General features: G+C 36.9%; 1 long non-coding RNA gene across 1 annotated transcript in view; it reads left to right on the top strand.

Annotated features, from left to right (window-relative positions):
• LOC134760224 (uncharacterized) overlaps window positions 1-13,489 on the top strand; it is a 205,092-nt gene that overhangs the window by 93,940 nt on the left and 97,663 nt on the right. The window lies entirely within an intron of this gene.

Raw genomic sequence — 13,489 nt, 5'->3', positions numbered from 1 at the left:
CTCCACACACCCCTCCCCTTTTCCCCTCTCAACCCCTTGGCCACCTTCACTTGTGCCTGACACTGCTGCATCTAGAGCCTCCTGGATTAAAACTGTTGATAGAGAAAGCGTTGTATCTTATACAGGGAAGAAGAGGAGTAACCATTTCATTCCATGGGCGGTGAAGGAAAATGGAAAATCTCGCTGATCCTTATATACACTTCCATCAGTTTTCTTGTGTCAGGTCAACCCCACACCTTCCTCAAGTGGCACCTCAGATTCAGGACCTCTCCAAGGTTCTGTACCATAAACAGGCATGTAATGTTTTGGCATTCCTTCTTGCATGTACTAAGGAACTTTCTCCGCTTTGTCCAGGCAGTTGCTAGCCATCCAAAGCCGATCTGCTGGCATCTAATGGGCTTTCAGGAGGGAGTAGAGATAAGCCTAAGTAAAAACTTGTTTTCTGAAGTATCTAATTTAGGATTTCTTTCCTTCCCCACCCCAATTTATGTTTTTGTCTTGACATCCATATGGAGACCAAAGTTCCAAGATATGTAAAACAAACAAAATAGGAAGAAGTTAGGAATGATATCCTTGGATATAAAGTAAGAAAGAGACTGGGACTGGAAGAACAGATTTTGTAAAGTCTCATTTCAGATGTTGTTATTCTTCATACACCTTTTCAGCAGGAGGATAACAACAGATTAAAATGTAAAAAAAAAAAAAAAAAAAGGCATGAAGAAGCTGGGCGCAGTGGCTCACACCTGTAATCCCACCACTTTGGGAGGCCGAGGCAGGCAGATCACGAGGTCAGGAGGTTGAGACCATCCTGGCTAACACGGTGAAACCCCGTCTCTACTAAAAATACAAAAAATTAGCTGGGCGTGGTGGCGGGCGCCTGTAGTCCCAGCTACTCAGGAGGCTGAGGCGGGAGAATGGCCTGAACCTGGGAGGTGGAGCTTGCAGTGAGCCGAGATCGTGACACTGCACTCCAGCCTGGGCTACAGAGCGAGACTCCATCTCAAAAAAAAAAAATTAAATTAAATTAAATTTTAAAAAAGCATGAATAAATTGATATAGTAAGAGGGCTAAGCAGTAGTACTTACTGATTCTTATTTTGTAGGCCAGAAGAAAAATACCGACTAAATATCTGCCAGTCTGTTGAAATTGAAAAGGGAATGTCTCCCAATAGGCACTTCGGCTTAAGTAGGGACAGCACCACACTAACCAAAGGAAGACGTTAAGGACCCATTTGAAGGATGAGGATCCACATGAGGATCCAAACCCAGATGAGTCTTCTGCATGTCATGTGTGTACGCACGTGTGTGAATTCCTAGGCATACATGTTAGTTCTCCTTCACATAAACTGGTCCATTGTACAGCAGAGGTGAAAAGCTTCCCCTTTCATCTGTAAACATTGTAAAACTCTCTACCAAAAACTTCAAAAGCCCCCTAAAATTATATATAAAGTCTGATTTTACATATGATTATAAATGCAAAAATATTAAATAAAATGCCAGAATATCAATAGCAAAATATTGAAAAATAACCTGGACAACTGTAACTTATACCTTGAACTGCAACATTTTTAAGGACATTTATCACTAATAACAGATTATGATGTTAAATCAAAACAGACATTTGAACAAATTCACATCAATTTTTTTTTTTTTTTTTGAGATGAAGTCTCTCTCTTGTCCCCCAGGCTGGAGTGCAGTGGCACAATCTCAGCTCACTGCAACCTCTGCTTCCTGGGTTCAAGCGATTCCCCTGCCTAGGCCTCCCAAGTAGCTGGGATTACAGGCGCCTGCCACCACACCTGGCTAATTTTTGTATTTTTAGTAGAGATGGGGTTTCACTATGTTGACCAGGCTGGTCTCAAACTCCTGACCTCAGGTGATCCGCCCGCCTTGGCTTCCCAAAGTGCTGGGATTACAGGCATGAGCCACTGCACCCGGCAATTCACATCATTTTTAAAAATATATATATTTAAAAATAAAAAAGAAGATGATTGATTCTAATATGATAAAGAACATACTATTTGGAATGTAAATAAGCACCAAATAAAGTTTGGTGCTTATTTGGAAAACTGAGTTTAGGTAACAGTGTTTAAAGCATATTAAATAACAGGTCAAAAAAAAAAAACAAAGGCTCACGTCTATAATCCCAGTGCACTGGGAGGCTGAGGCAGGTGGATCACCTGAGGTCAGGAGTTCGAGACCAGCCTGGCCAACATGGTGAAACCCTGTCTCTACTAAAAATACAAAACTTATCTGGGCATGGTGGTGGGCACCTGTAATCCCAGCTACTCGGGAGGCTGAGGCAGGGGAATCCCTTGAATCGGGGAGGTAATGGTTGCAGTTAGCCAAGATCACGCCATTGCACTCGAGCCTGGGTGACAGAGAGAGACTCCGTCTCAAAAAGAAAAAAAAAAAAAAAATTCTTATTTGCAGAGCAGCTCAGAGGTTTTTATATGTTAATTATAGAATGAATTTGAATTTCAAATGTGAATTTCTAAGAAGCTATTTAATAGCCAATTTCACTCTCAATCCTCTTCCCCTCCCTGCCAGCACCCTTTTGGAGACTCATTTTTCTCATGACAAGGGTGTTAATTCTTACTACTATAATATGAATTAACATTGTTCTGGAAGATTCAGCCAATGTAATGTTCCATGAGGTTATGAGTATTATAAAGCATGATAATAATTTATCAATTTTTGCAAGTGACTTATTTGCCTTCTCAGTAAAACGAAGTGAATCAACTAAATATTATGTATAGTGGAAAAACAATCTCTTTCCTAATAGCAAAAATAACAAAATGATACTTAGGCACAAGTTGAGCAAGACCCGGGTACAACAATAAGACACAATGTAACTTTACCAAGAGACACAGAAGTCCTGGAGAAATAACGCAATAGAATGTTACCAGATAAGAGTGGTACACAGATGCTAGTTTTCCAGAAAGAATTTTAGGTTTAATATAATAAAAGTCACAACGCAATCTAGGTAGGAGTAACAGTAGAAAAGGAAATGTTTGATTATATGGCTCTAAAGAATATTTGAGGAAATAAATACTAAATAATTGCCCCTTGCTCAATCAGGTAAGGGGCAAGGAAAATTGATCAGCCAATCAGATATTAAAACATCTTGTAAAGCTGCTCTCTGTAAGGTTATACTAATAAAGAAGCACATAGGGAGAAAAGTGAAATAGAATTGATGGTATAGACTTTTTCAGTACATATACTTGTGAATATTACCTTGAAACACAATAAACCTGCTATACCAAATAATAAACTTTGCTGGGGCAACTTGTTTACTCTTGGGAAAGATTGAAGATATTGCCTTTCCTCACCACTCAAACTAAAATCCATCAGATAGACTGAGTATTTAAATGTAAAAAGTGAAACCACACAAGAAATGAAAGAAAACATAGGTGAAGCTATATCTGATCTTGGAGGGAGAAGGTCTTTCTAACTGTAACACCAAAGGAAAAGGAGAAATGACATCACTGATGCGCTTGACGCTCTAGAGAGGGGAAAATTCTTTACACCAATCGACTTCTTAAGATTAAAGGACGAATACACAGTGGAAAAAACTGAAAAATACGAAGAGTGTTCATCAAAACAAATGACACATAAAGTAAATATAAATATGAATAAACTCATGGCAAATTTACAAAAGTGAAAATATAAATAGTAAATATAAAAGCAAAAGCCCAATGTGGTGATTATCAAAGAAATGCAAATTAAGATATAATGGTGATATGTCATGTTCACTAACAAATTAGCAAAGATTTTTAAATGCTCAAGTTTTGTAATGGAGCAACAGTATGCACAAGCCAAATACTGCTGGTGATAATATAAACTGGTATTTATTTTTAGAAAATAATTTAGTATCATATATATTAAGAGTCCTGAAAAAGTTTGCGATTTTTAACCTGGTATTTCTCCTTTCGAGAATACAACCATAAGTCAAAAACATCAATGAAGAATTATGAGTGAAATGTTAATTACATTCCTTATTTATTAATAAAAATGTATATGTATTAATGAAAATGGGAGGAAGGTAATTACTCCAAACATGAAGTATAATCACATATTTTGTGACAGGTCCAAATAATGAAGTGTCATAACAACTTTAACATGTATATTTTAAAAGAATATTATTTAATAGCATCAGAAAAGGTCATGCTAAAATGTTACATAAAGAGGCAGGGCACAAAAATGTATTGGTAGGATGATCCTGAGTCATCTTCAAAAAAAACTGGAGAGAAACAAAAATATCAGTGTGATTATCAATGTGTGATTTCAAACAAATATTCAAAATTATTTTCAGCACTCCCCACCAGCATGCTTTGAGATTCATTTAATGAACTTTCATATGTTAAATGTTGGGTAAACACAGGACATTCTATTGTAAAAATTAGGTTAGTTGAATGCATGAGTGTATTCCTCCTGCAGTTTTATTTTACTTCTGGAGAGAGTCTGGGCAGTCTACCCTGAGCTGTGTTTCTGACATGGCATTGCTGCTAGCCTAGAAGCTAAAGAATTGGATAAGAAGAGGACCTTGCCCATCCAATTTTCAAGAGAGAAAAACAGAGGGACTCTAGAAAACTTTCTGGAACTAATGAAAGTACATAAAATCAGCCATGTAAATTTAAAAGCCTACGTTATATTAGTAACATTACTTTTCTGAGACGATGGCCTAAACTTAGAAAATAAGCATTTTCAGCAAGCTAGACGAACATTTGGGGATAGATCAGTGCATGATGATGCTTCTGTCATAATTTTTAAATGTTCTATCTGCTTACTCATTAGTAAGATCTTATCATCTTTAAAAAACACAGATTTTCATTATTTGTTACATAATTCTCTTACTTTCCTTCCATAGTCAAATATTTTATAGTTTGTTGGTGGTAATTTCTGGTTGTTTGTGGTTTATTCCTTAAAAAGTTATTATTTAAGGAACCAATGTGGAAGAAAAATGTATGTTATTATTGCTTATGAAACTTTTGAAGTTTGAGGAAGAATCAAGCAATGGTGATGATGTTGGAACTGCCCCCTTCCTGAAATAAACAGCAATTTTCATTTTATTTAACTTGAAATAAACAGCAATTTCCTGAAATAAGCAACAGCCATTCAGAATTGGGAAAAAGTAGCCACATTATTTGGGAAAATAAATTGAGATGCAGAACTTTTCTTGGGAGAACAGGTATTTTCAATTACTCTAATGAACCCAATCTTGGCTTTCTTATAGTAATCACTGCACAGAACATCTCTAACATCGTTGACATATTCCTTGAGATCAAACTTTCTTCTTTATTTTCATTTATCTTGCTTTTAAATATATTTTTCGAAGAGAAGTTTCATCTCAATAAACTAAAGACATGGTTCTCTTTTCTGGTTCATTTCTGTATTTTTATTTGTATGTTTTTCCTTATATGATCCTAATCCAAACAGCTCTGAGTTTGTTCATATAGCATACAACACTCTGCTTCCAGCAAGAATTTTAGGTGGTTTGTTAGTAGGGCTGCCAGCAAGGCAGAGAGAGCCCCTGGCAGACATCTGTGCTGAAGCACAAAGACCTCTGTCTCTTTGCTCAGTGTGAGCAGGAAACATTTCATCTCCAACAAATTAAAGCTTAGAACATCGCCAAGTCTCATGGCTCAGGAAGCTGGTGACCCTTTGGTTATCTACACCAATTTCCATCCTCTGTGGAACAGCTAGGTCTTCATATCCCAAAGGCAGCAAACGCAGTGTCCTCTGTCATCCTCGGCAGAGTACACAGTGGCAGGCCCAGAGAGATCCTTACAGCTCTGCTGCTCAAGTACTTGGTTTTAAGTTGCCAGGTGGGAATTGTGCATCCAGAGAAATCTCTCTGACACTGAAACTTCAAAGACATACAGATGGCGTTACATTATTAATTTCCATCTTTCTACATTGGATAACCCCTTCCACATAAAAGAAAAAGAAGGCTATACATTTTTACAAATTCGTTATGGTACTCTAAGCCTTAAGAAAAATTTATTTCCACCAATGTGTTTTCATGGCTCTCTGATAACAAAGTCTAGAATTTTGTATAGTTTACTCTCTAACATCCATAACATCCATGCATGATAATGTCTGTTGCGTAGTGTAGCTGTTTATAAGTTGTATCTAGCAGCATTAGTATTTTAATGTTTACAAAGTAATTGTTGCAGTGGTTGCTAGAAAAACAAACTGTCTTTTCATTTGATTAGTGTTAGGTAAATTTTCATTAATGTTATATTCTATCCTTTAGGTGAAAATACTTACCAGTTTCATATGTGTGTACAATTTGTATGTGTGTGCATGTATATGTGTATGCGCGTGCACACACACACACATATAATTTTTTCCCTCAAGCAGGACTTACATTTTGATATCTGTTGCATTAACTAAACTGAGTCCTTTATGAATCATCGCACATGTTACAAGACCCTGATCACTGCTGCTCCTTCCTTATCGCCTTGACTGTCTTGCAAAAGACTAGTCACTGGGTGGAGAACCCAGGATCTAAAACAACATTATTCTTTAGTATTATAGTTTAAGTGCATCTGAAGGCAGTCTGGTGACATTTAAACAGCAACACCAATTCTCTTCAAGTCAGTGGGCTGTGTTCTGATGTTATTAGCGAGGGTGACCGCACGTGCTTGTGAAGCCTGTCAGGGGCATTTCAATGTCACCTCTGAAGGGCTCACAGCTACTCTCCATGCATGGATCAGAGAAAAACTATGCCAGCTCTCATTGCGGTTAAACATGCTACATTCCTGGTTAATTTGTATTTCCTGGATTTATAAGGTAGAGTACTGTAATACCTGATCTTAGCATATAAACTCTCTAAATTATCCAGCAGAAACTGCAGTGTGTCTTAGATTTGAGTTTTAAAATGGAAATTAATTCATAGTGCCAGGACACACTCTTTGAGGTCAAAGTTGACAGGACAGGAGAGGCATGCTTCGTCCAACAGACTTTCCAGCTGAGCGTAGATTCCATCCTGGCAGGCCAAAGTCAGCAGGGTTGGGAGTCATAAACGGGAGGTCTGGAACGGTCCCCCAAACCTTAGGCAACTGAAATCTGGCAGGGACAGTCTGACAAGTGAGTCAAATAGTTCCCCAAACACATCTGTGTGAGTGAAGAAGGATCTAGCAGAGCCAGTCAAAACCAGCAGGGAAGTTTAGATAGGAAAGGCTGAAAATTGCCCACTTGGCAGGAAAGTTGCCTGTCAACATGTGTTAAATGCCGAGGATGGAAGCAAGCACCACAAGAGGTAACTTGCAGGAGCAGTGAGGTGAATATGATCTTTAGATGGTGTCTTCGGAAAAGCTCAGATTCAATTGGTTTGCAGGACAAGGGGAATCCAGGGCCACATATGTCACCCGGGACTTCCCTGTTACTCAGATCCCCCTGATCAATTTACGTTCTCATCAATAGCATGAGCTTTATGGCTTAGTTTTTGGTCAGAACATATCCCATAATAATTTGCAAACCCCAGACTCTAGGAGAGGAAGCTAAAGGAAGGTTTAAAATAAAAAGGAAAAGAGAAAATATGCTTAAAATTGGAACTGTTTGAACTAAGAAGGAGATAAAGAATTAAGGAATGAGTTCAGAACTACAATAACAACAAAAAAACGAACAGAGGCCAGGCGTGGTGGCTCATGCCTGTAACCCAGCACTTTGGGAGGCCGAGGCAGGTGGATTGCCTGAGGTCGGGACCAGCCTGGTCAACATGATGAAACCCTGTCTCTACTAAAAATACAAAAAGTACCTGGGTGTGGTGTGTGCACCTGTAATCCCAGCCCCAGCTACTGCGGAGGCTGAAGCAGGAGAATGGCTTCAACCAGGGAGGCAGAGGTTGCAGTGAGCCAAGATCGTGCCATTGCACTCGACAGAGGGCATTGCACTTGACAGTGGGAAACAGAGTGAGACTCAAAAAAAAAAAAAAAACCCAAAAAACCCTAATAGAACGAAATGGCCCTTTGGTGAAAAAAGAAGAGGCACAGAAGCTTTAAAAAAATATCTTAAAGGCTGAGACTTCAGAGGCCCATAGTAAAGAGAGGAAGGTAGACTTCAGTGGTATCCCACAGCTGGAGCTATGAGATCTAATGGCTCAATTTTCAGGAATTTTGTGACCTGGTTGTTAAATACAGCCATTATTAAACGGTAAAATATACAAACAACGACTAATCTTATAACAAAGTTAATAAATATTAGAAACACATCACTTTCTAATTATTCCACTATATTTTGCCCTTCTCTGCTCTTGGGGTTGTGTTGTTTTACCTACATAGTGGAAATACTATGTAATGATGAGATATTCTGCCTCTCTTCCCAACTCTACTTTCAGTGACATTAGATTGGCAGCCTAAAATCCACCATGGTGAGAATATTTACACCATGAAAATTGAAAAAAGCTAAAAACACTACTTGGTCCATTATTCTGCTGCTTGTCTCGACTTAAGAAATTGACTATGGAGCAATTATTTATAATGTAAAATAAAATATGTCAAGTCTGTAGCCATTACATGGTGAATTGCACAGGAAATTAATGAAATTATATTTTGCAGTATCAGAAAACTGTCTGACTCAACAAAAAAACGAGTAAGTAGAATTTTGACATACATCTTGATTATTTCACTTCCCTTTGATTAACTCAAGTAAAAGAACACATCAATATTCATGTTGAAACTTCACTTGGTTCATCAATTGCAGTTTTAGGTTGGCTATAGACACAGGAAGTCAGACAAAATCAACAATAGCATTCTGTGAGAAACAGCTGGTAATATGGAATTTATAATAAAGAGTACTGTATATTTTATTATTATTAATCAGTTGTCTGCCACATATCCTTTATATGGATAAAATTTATAATAAACATGTGGTGTCCGGAGTTGGTTCCTTCCTGTGGGTTCGTGGTCTTGCTGATTTCGAGAATGAAGCTGTGGACCTTCACGGTGAGTGTTATAGCTTTTAAAGGTGGCACTATCCAAACAGTGAGCAGCAGCAAGATTTATTGTGAAGAGTGAAAGAACAAAGCTTCCACAGCATGGAATGGGACCCAGCGGGCCACTGTGGGGTAGGGTGGCCAGCTTTTATTACCTTATTTGTCCCCTCCCATGTCCTGTTTCTGTCCTATCAGAATGCCCTTTTCTCAATCCTCCCTGTGATTGGTTACTTTTCAAATCCTACTGATTGGTCCATCTTACAGAGTGCTGATTGGTCCATTTTACAGAGCACTGATTGGTGCATTTTACAAACCTCTTGCTAGCTACAGAGCACCAATTGGTGCATTTTTACAGAGCACTGATTGGTACATTTTACAAATGTCTCTTGTAAGACAGAAAAGTTCTCCAAGTCCCCACTCCACCCGGGAGGTCCAGCTGGCTTTACCTCTCAATGTGTTTACACTTTTATCTGCATTTTTCCCCAGAGAGCTTGTCATTAAACATTTATCAGCACATCATTGAGTAGAATCCAGACAATAATTTAACAGCAGAAAATGGTAGGGTGTAGTTGGGAAACTTAGTGGTGGGACTGTGAGAATGGAACCTAAAATCATAATTGATTTTACCTTCAGATTGGACAGCAGATAGTCCACTTAATAAAGCAAATGTCAGACTTTCTGTGTGCTTGATGACAACAATGTAATAAAAGTCAGTGAATGTGGCTGAGCGTGTTGGCTCATGCCTGTAATCCTAGCACTTTGGGAGGCTGAGGCAGGGGATCACTTGAGGTCAGGAGTTCGAAACCAGCCTGGCCAAGATGGTGAAACCCTGTCTCTACTACAAATACAAAAAAATTAGCCAGGTGTGTGGCAGGTAGCTGTAATCCCAGCTACTTGGGAGGCTGAGGCAGAATTGCTTGAACCCAGGAGGTGGAGGTTGCAGTGAGCTGAGATTGCGCCACTGCACTCCAGCCTCAGCGACGAGAGACTCTGTCTCAAAATTTTTTTTTTTTAAAAAAGGCTTATACCCTAAGAAATATATGTATGCAGTATTTGTGATATATCAGTTTGCAAATGTGATATGTGATGGAGATAACAAGAGGGAGTGTCCCTCTTTCTACCCCATGCACTCACTCACCTTCACCTTTTTGGGAATAAACTAAAAACACAAAGCATTGTTACTCATATGTAAACCATGTAGGGAGTATCTCTGATGTTCTGGACCAGCACACACTCTTCAGGATTAGAGTCCAGAACTCTGAAGATGAAGGCATTATGCCCCAGAGAATAAGAATGTTGAGTCACAGCATTTTTACAGGGGATTCAGCTACCATCAGCCTGAATGCCTCTCCAAGGTGACTCCAGAAATCCAAGGTTCTAGCGCACAGGCCCTCTCTTCCTCAGGAATGCTGTTCAAATAAATCCCCTGCCCTCCTCTCAGGCCATGTTCTGTCTTGTTGCGAACCAAGGAGGAGCAAACAGCCTAGCTGCCTTCCACGCTGAGCAAACTGTGTTTTAGTGAAAACAGCAATTTCACAAGAGTTAAAGATGAGGAAACTTCTTGGCCGGGCACAGTGGCTCACGCCTGTAATACCAACACTTTGGGAGGCCAAGGCAGGTGGATCACTTGAGGTCAGGCATTTGAGACCAGCCTGGCCAACATGGTGAAACCCCATCTCTACTAAAAGTACAAAAATTAGCTGGGTGTGATGGTGTGCATCTGTAATCCCAACTACTCAGGAGGCTGAGGCAGGAGAATTGTTTGAACCCAGGAGGTGGAGGTTGCAGTGAGCCAAGATGGTGCTACTACACTCCAGCCTGGACAATGGTGTGAAACTTGGTCTCAAAAGAAAAAAAAAAAAGAAAGAGGAAACTTCTTTTAAGACTGATTCAGGCAACGGTCTGGGTCAAATAATAACCACAGTTAGTCTGCCTCTCATACACGTGAAAGTCTACAGAAACATAGAAACAAGATCCCCTTGTTTAAACTAACTCCAAATAAGGTGATCCAAATCTGGTACCCAAACTCATCGTGCAGGTGTAATAAACAGCACTTCCAGATCAGAATGAGCCTTAATGTATCATCTGTCCTCTGTGATGGCATGATGTACCTCCTATGTCCATTTCTGGACCCTTGCTGTTGATAGCTATCAACAACAATGTTTGAAGCAGTCTGAAGAACTTTAGAAAGGCAACCGAAAGGCTATTTGGGAATAGCTTTTGAATACAAACTCTATCCATCTATCAATCTTTGCCCCCATCTCATAGAGCTAATCTGATTGAAGTCTTTTTACTAGGGAGCCAGGCAGACATGATTTTTTACAAGCTGAATCACCTGGGGTTTAAAGGTGCCTGCAAGAAGTTTGTTTGTGAACAACTGGATCTGCATGCAGCATTGTGTGGAGGGGAGGGGGCAGCAGAAGGAGAATGGAGAATGCTGCATGGTCTATGCTTTCTGTTCAAATATGCAGCACCTGGGACATGCAACAATCATCCAACAATAAGTGTATTTATTGTGCGTGTACTCTGTGTCAGGCACCTAGAATGATTCTAGGCACCTGAGATGTATTGAAGAACTGTTTCTGAAGAGCTTATGCTCTAGTGACATGATATTGCATATAAAAAATACATATGTATATATTTACATATATAAATCTAGAACATATATATAATGAGAATATATAACTACTATATATACTATAACATATAACTATTATATTCTATATACTACATATAGAATATTAAGTACTATATATACTACTATATTCTTTATACATAACATTATATACTATATATACTATTATATTCTCTATATAGAATACTATATACTATATATATACAACTATATTATATGTACTATATAGGATATGTAATTATATATAATATATAATGAGAATATAGTAGTTATATGTTATAGATCTATACATAGTATACATATAGAATATATATTCTCATATATAATTGTATATATAATATATTATATCAATATATAATACATTATATTATATAAATATAATCTACATTATATAATATATAGAGTGTATGTTAACATAATATATACTAATATATCATATATTAGTATATATAGTATATAGTATTCTATATATAGAATATAGTAGTATATATAGCATATAATATTCTATATATAGAATGTAGTATATATAGTATATAATATTCTATATATAGTATATATAGTATATAATATTCTATATATAGTATATAATATTCTATATATAGTATATATAGTATATAATATTCTATATATAGTATATATAGTATATAATATTCTATATATAGTATACATAGTATATAATATTCTATATATAGTATACATAGTATATAGAATATAGTAGTTATATGTTATAGTATATATAGTAGTTATATATTCTCATTATATATGTCCCAGATTTGTATATATAAATACATACATATATTTTTATATATCAAATATCATGTCACTAGAGCATAAGCTCCTCAGAAACAGTTCTTTAATACATCTCAGATGCCTAGAATGGTGCCTGGCATAGATTACATTAGATTAAGTTTCATATAATCATGTGAAATTACATAAATTTATATAATCATATATTATATGAATTATATAATTATATATAATAATTATATATTATTATATTATATATAATATAATAATTATATATTATTATAGTATATATAAAATAATATATTATAATTATTATATTATTGTATATCATATATACAGTTATATATAATGAGAATATATTATATATACTATATATAGAACTATAACATATAAGTACTATATTCTCATTATATTATATATAATTATATATGATATATTATATATTATATATTATATATAGTATATAGAATATAGTAGTATAGTATATAGCATTCTCTATATAGATTATAGTAGTATATATAGTATATAGTATTCTATATATATACTATATATAATATATAATGAGAATATAGTGGTTAATTATACTGTATTAAGCCAGTTAGAGATGTCTCTAGCCAGGGAAAAATGAGTTCATCAGTTCACTAGAGGACACACTGGTTGGTTCTCCAACATTTGTTCCTCCTTTTCCCTGTAGACAAATGGTTTGCATGGGCTGAGTAGACATCATGAATTGTCTAATCCAGTTATGGTAATGCCATCCTCCCTGACAGAGTGATTAGTTCAGGAAATAAAGCCTAGGGCAACCACTGGTCACAAGGCAGTCCAGTCAATGAAATGCTCAGGAACATCACTGGGAGCTGCGGAACATCCACAGTCTCTCTTTTTTCATAGATAGTGTGTTGCATGGTTGAAGTAGAAACACAGAGGTGGGAAAAGTTGAAAGATACACAAAGAAGTAGAGCTGGAGCCCTGATTTAAAAAAAAAAATGTGCCTGAAACTTACTTCCTCTGCAGACTTTTTAATTGCATAAGTAAATAAATTCCCTTTAATGTTTCAGCTAGTTTAAACTACTTTCATTCTCTTGCAACCTGAACCATCTTAACTGACACAGCAAGATGTGGCACTGGGGTTTGGAAAAGTATGTCAGTAACTCAGTATTGTAAGGA

Source organism: Pongo abelii, chromosome 16, assembly GCF_028885655.2.
Source record: "Pongo abelii isolate AG06213 chromosome 16, NHGRI_mPonAbe1-v2.0_pri, whole genome shotgun sequence".
In the NCBI taxonomy this organism is placed as follows: Eukaryota; Metazoa; Chordata; class Mammalia; order Primates; family Hominidae; genus Pongo; species Pongo abelii.
Note: the sequence above shows the minus strand (reverse complement) of the source record. Positions and strands in the feature narration are given on the sequence as shown.